A 6,281-nucleotide genomic window follows, 5' to 3' on the forward strand; every position below is an offset into this window, starting at 1 on the left:
AAAAAGTGTTGGGGATGTAGCTCAGTGGTAAAGCACCTCTGGATTCAATCCCCAGTACCAAAAATAAAAAATTTCTAACATGGTGCATTTTGCATGATGTATAGTTTACCACAATAAAAATAAAAAGGATAGCAGGGCATGGTGGTGCACTCCTATAATCCCACCAGCTTGGGAGGCTGAGGCAGGAGGATCTGGAGTTCAAAGTCAGCATCAGCAACTTAGTGAGGACCTCAGCAACTCAGGGAGACCCTGTTTCAAAGTAAAACATATAAAGGACTGGGGACGTGGCTCAGTGGTTAAGTGTCCCTGGGCTCAATCCATAACACCAAAAATTTTTAAAAAGTTACTATTAACAAAATGATTGACGAGAACCAAAATAGTACAAGAGGCTTTCTTAAGAATTATCTTTTCTGATTGACCTAGGAAATTAAACTTTTTAATGCCTCAGTGTGGAAATATTGGTGTGTTTCCTTTTAACCATTTAGTAAATACTGACAACCTTCTGTGGGCAGAAAACACCTTTAAGGTACATGGTGACCTAAAAAATATTGTCTGTTTTTCAGAAGTTTGCTCTGTGATTAAGGACATAAGCCATACACACTTCATGGAATGATGCTAATTAAAGCTATATCATGTTGGAGTTCAAATATCAACTCATGCTAATGATTTCACCCACTGCACAGCAACAACCCAAAATATCATAACTGCAAAATTAGTGATCCTAAAATAAGATTTCATAGTCGTTAAGAGCAAGGGCTCCAGAGCCAGACTGCTTGGTAGGAATCCTGACTCCACCACTTCCTATTTGTGAGACTATGTGCAAGTTACTTAACTTCTCAGGGCCTCAGCTTCCTTCTTTTGAAAATAGAGATATGATAATAATGACACCTGCTTCAGAGGGTAGTTGTGAGGATTCAATGTGTTCATACATTGAAAGTTCTCAGAATAGGCCCTTGCACATAGCAAATGCTCAATAAAAGGAGTAGTTACTATTATTTCCAGGAAACTGTGGGTAATACCTTTGACAAACACTGAATATTAGTCTAAAAAAAACTTTATTTTTTTATTTATTTTTTGGGGGGGAGATGAAATATTTTATTTTCAGGTTTATACAATTGAATCCTATACACTATACATAGCATATTTCATAGCATTCACAACACTGTTTACTTTTTTAAAAAATTTACTTTTTCTTTCTAATTTTTTACAATATTTCCTGAAAACGCAAAGAATGCCAGATAGAATACATGTTCTACTTTTGTGGTATCCTCTATGTAAAAAGTGAAGCAATTTTCTCCATAAAATATTTGCTCAATAATTATCTTGACATTTATTTTGGCAGGCATCATTATACAAAATACATGTATGAAGATGTGAATTTGGTGTCAACATACCTTATATACAGAGATATGATAAATTGTGGTATAAAGGTGTATTTAGAATTGTAATGCAAAAAAATAAAGTGAAGAGAGGAACAAAATTACCATAAGACATGGAAATTAGGTAATTATTTTTAATTCTGTTATAAAAAATTTAAGCCATAGTAAATCATCAACATTTGAAAATATTGTATCTTTTAATAAATTACAACAACTATCATCATTCAAATGCATAAACTTATTGAACTTCAAACCACTGGGTTATATTCTTGGAAAATTAGAATTATACACAGGTCTCAATATATCATAACAAACACAAAAAAGTAGAAATGGTCCTTGCAACTAAAAAAAACTTTAAATAGACACTTTAAAAATATTTCTTAACAGAGCTGTGACTTTTGACAGTAGTAGTACATATTCAAGAATGTTACAGTATTTTGGGGGGAAATGAATGGGGTTCATTATATTGATTTTGGGGATGGCTTCACAAGTGTATACATATATCAAAACATACAATTTTAGACTTTAAATATATATTCTTTGTTACATGTCAAACATCAAATTGTCAAATGTGCATTGAACTTATAAATATATATTTGTATCTTTTTAAACTTTATTTTATTTATTTAATTTTTCATGTGGTGCTAAGGATCAAACCTAATGCCTCACATGTGCTAGATAAGTATTCTACCACTGAGCCACATCCCCAGTCCTGTATTTGTATCTTATAAATCAACATAAATCTACTAAAGAAGAAAAACGATCTGAAAAAAAGAATGTAATGGTGTTATTGGCTCAAAGTATCCTCAATGTCCAGTATCCTGTTTGGGCACAGAATAGGGGTTCAAAAAATACCAGAAATCAATGAAAATTTTTAGATCAATATGTTAACATTTCTGGCTGGGTATGGTGGAGCACGACTATAATCCCAGTGACTCAGTAGGCTGAGACAAGAGGATTTCAAGTTCAAGGCCAGCCTCAGCAATTTAATGATTCCCTAAGCAACTCAGTGAGACTCTGTCTCAAAATAAAAAAATAAAAATAAAAAAGGACTCAGAGTATAGCTCAGTGGTAAAGTATCCCAGGGTTTAATCCCCAATACCTTAATAGTAATAAATAATAATAATTATTATTATTATTATTATGGCTGGAATGTAGTGTAGTGGTAGAACAACCCTGGGTTCAATCCCCAGTATTTTGAAACAAAACTTTCTTATCTGATAAATTGAAAAAAAAGAGTTAATTAACACTTGTAGATGATGAGATTATGTTGTATTCTTTTCCTTGATTTCTATTTTCTCAACATGATTACTTTTGATTTTTATTGTTAATATTTCAAGCATACAGAAATGTATACTGAAAAACATAAAAACACATTTATATCTACTAGTAAGCTTTTTTCAAACTGTAACTTTATACTGCATTTACATGATTTCCTGTTGTAGTTTAGATCTAGAATGATCTCCAAAGGCTCACGTGTGTTGGGCCCCTGCTGGTGGTGCTTTGGAGAGGTGGGTCACTGGGGGCATGCCTTTGACATATTGGGACTTTTAGCCCCTTCCCCTCTCTCTTTACTCCCTGGCTGCCAAGAAGTGAGCAGTTTCTCTCCACCATGCCCTCTGTCATGTGTTCTGTCTCCCAACAGGCTCAGAGCAATGGGCCTGTTAAAAGACCATGGACTGAAACTAGGAGCCAAAATAAATCTATAAAAAAAATCTATAAATCCTTCTAAATTGATTATCTTACACATTTTGTCACAGCAATAGAAAGTTCTGTTCCTCCCTCTTTCCCTCTCTCCTTTTTTCTTTCTTTTCCTTTCTTCTTTTCTTCCTTCCTTTATTCTCTTCCCCTCCCTCCTTCTTCTTCTCTCTCTCTCTCTCTCTCTCTCTCTTTCTTTCTTTCTTTCTTTCTATCCCAGAACCTTGTAGGTGCTGAATATGTGCCTAGCATGACCACTGGGCCATACCCCCAGCCCCTGTTTTTCTTTTTCAGAATTCAAAAATTAGAACCAAGGCATGGTGGTACATGCTTGTAATCCCACTCACTTGGGAGGCTGAGGAGGGGGATTATAAGTTTGAGGTCATCCTGGACAGCATAGCAAGATTTTGTCTCTCACACACAAACACACACACACACACACAAAAGGAATTAAAATATTACAGTGTTGACACTGCATAGAAACCATTTCCAAAGTCTCTCATATACCATCTCTCTCTGGAGGTACCATTATGTTGAATATTTTTGTATTACTACTATAATGAGAGTGTTCATAATACAGGATTGTTCTGCATATTTTATTTTATTTTTTTAAGAGAGAATGAGAGAGGAGAGAGAGAGAGAGAGAGAGAGAGAGAGAGAGAATTTTTAATATTTATTTTTTAGTTCTCGGCGGACACAACATCTTTCTTGGTATGTGGTGCTGAGGATCGAACCCGGGCCGCACGCATGCCAGGCAAGCACGCTACCACTTGAGCCACATCCCCAGCCCTGTTCTGCATATTTTAAAACTAGAGACACATAATAATTGGTACACACCATCCTAAAATTTGCCTTTTTCATTCAGGATTTTGTGAGACTTGTCTATGTTGATCCATATAGCTTTAGTTCATTCACCTTCCTTGTTGTAGAATATTCCAGATCATGTATGTTTGGGTATTCATTGGAGGACATTGATACTGTTTTCATTTCTTAGCTATTGAAATAGGGCTGTTACTGCTGGGTGTGGTAGTGCACACCTATAATCCCAGAAGCTCAGGGGACTGAGGCAGAAGAATCACAAGTTCAAGGGCAGTCTTTTTGAGATGGATCTCACTATGTTGCCCAAGCTGACCTCAGACTCCTAGACTCAGTGATCTTCCCGCCTGAACCTCCCTAGCGCTGGGATTACAGACATGTGCCCCCACAACCAACTTTATGAACAGTATTGAGACACATGCAGGATTTTCTAAAGTGTCCTTCTGGAAGTAATTCGAATCTTCAACTTTACTAAATATTGCTGAATTGCCCTGTAAGGTGATTATATTCTAGCAGCACCTGAAAGTTTCCATTGGTTCGTATCCTTGCTGGAGTGGTGATTTGTTGTACTCTCAAAAGTCTTGCCAATTTGGACTGGGGTTGTGGCTCAGTGGTAGAGTGCTTGCCTCACAAGTGTGAGGCCCTGGGTTCAATCATCAGCACCACATAAAAATAAATAAATAAAAATGAAGATATTGTGTTCATCTACAACTAAAAAAATATTTTTTAAAAGTTTTGCCAATTTGGGGCTGGGCTTGTGGCTCAGTGGTAGAGTGCTTGCGTAGCGTGCATGAGGCCCTGGGTTCAATCCCCAGCACCACATAAATGTAAAATAAAGATATTGTGTCCACCTAAAACTAAAAAATAATTATAAATTTTTTTGCCAATTTAATGAATGTGAAATAGTATCTTATGGACAGCACTTGAAATGCTGTCTGACATGTAATGAGGACTCAATTAAGGGTGAGTTTTTCACACTTCCCTGTTCCATATGGCAGTTGGGCACCTTTTCAATTGTTTGCTGGTCATTAAGCTTTCCTCCTCCCTGAAGCACCTCTACATGTCCTCTCCCCCTTAGTTTTTTTTAATTAGGTTGTATTTTTTAAATATTTGTTTTAGTTGTAAGTGTACACAATAAACTTTATTTTATTTTTATGTGGTGCCGAGGATCGAACCCAGAGCCTCATGTATGCTAGGCAGGAGCTTTACCACTGAGCCATAATCCCAGCTCCTAGGTTGTCTTTTTTTTTAAAAAAAAAACCTGATTTATAGGATTCTTTATATATTTTCTTGCACTGATCCCTTGCTCATGAAGTCTGTGGTTTTAACTTCATTTATGTTGTCTTTGTCATTTGGAAGCATATTGTTTATTTTAATGCACTCAGATTTATCATCTCTACCTTTGGGTTAATCTGTTTACATGTTGTTTAGAAAAAATCTTTCCTTGGGCTGGGGTTGTGGCTCAGAGGTACAGTGCTCACCTGGCATGCATGGCACACTGGGTTCAATCCTTCGCACCACATAAAATAAAATAAAGATATTGTGTCCACCTATAACTAAAAAATGAATGTTAAAAATATTTTCTTATTAGTAGTTATGAGTTCTCAAGTGAGGTGTATTTTCATGCCCAGAAACCAGGGCTAGGCAGGCATCCAGTAGACAGGCTTATTGTAATTCACCATTTTAGTCAGGGAAAAGCTAATTGAAGATTCAGGCTTTATATAGGGCTCTTGGTTCCAAGACTTTGGCTCCTCTCTCTGAATGTGTATTGATTGGTTAGCATTAGTTTCCACTGAGAGCAACAGAGTTCTAAAATGATAATGGCATAAACAAGAGAAAAACTTGTCTCTTTCATAACAGTCCAGAGAAAGGCAGTCTGAGGCTGGTATGAAGTACTTGTCCCCACAATGCTCACAGGCACACACAGACTCTTTCAATCTTGTTATTCCACTGTATGTGACCTCTATTGCTCCAGCTCTAACCTTCACTTTCACATTCTAGCCAGTAGAAAAAAAGAGTCCAAGAAGAGGGACTTGGTAATTGTCTTCTAAGGATGATTCCCAGTAGCTTCCATGACATTTGCTTGTTCAGAAGTTAGTCATGGTAATCTCCATTCTGGGTGGTCATGTGTCCAGTCAAAAATTAGGAGTCCTGGGCCGGGTGTAGTGGCACACATCTGTAATTCCAACAGCTCAGGAGGCTGAGGCTGGAGGATCGTGAGTTCAAAGCCAGCCTCAGGAAAAGTAAGGTGATAAGCAACTCTGTGAGGGTTTGTAAATAAAATATAAAATATTTTGGCTGGGGATGTGGCTCAGTGGTCAAGTGCTCCTGAATTCAATCCCTAGTACCTCCCCAAATATTATTAGGAGTTCTGGGATGGGAATATAG

This window comes from Urocitellus parryii, chromosome X (genome assembly GCF_045843805.1).
Source record: "Urocitellus parryii isolate mUroPar1 chromosome X, mUroPar1.hap1, whole genome shotgun sequence".
Lineage (NCBI taxonomy): Eukaryota > Metazoa > Chordata > Mammalia > Rodentia > Sciuridae > Urocitellus > Urocitellus parryii.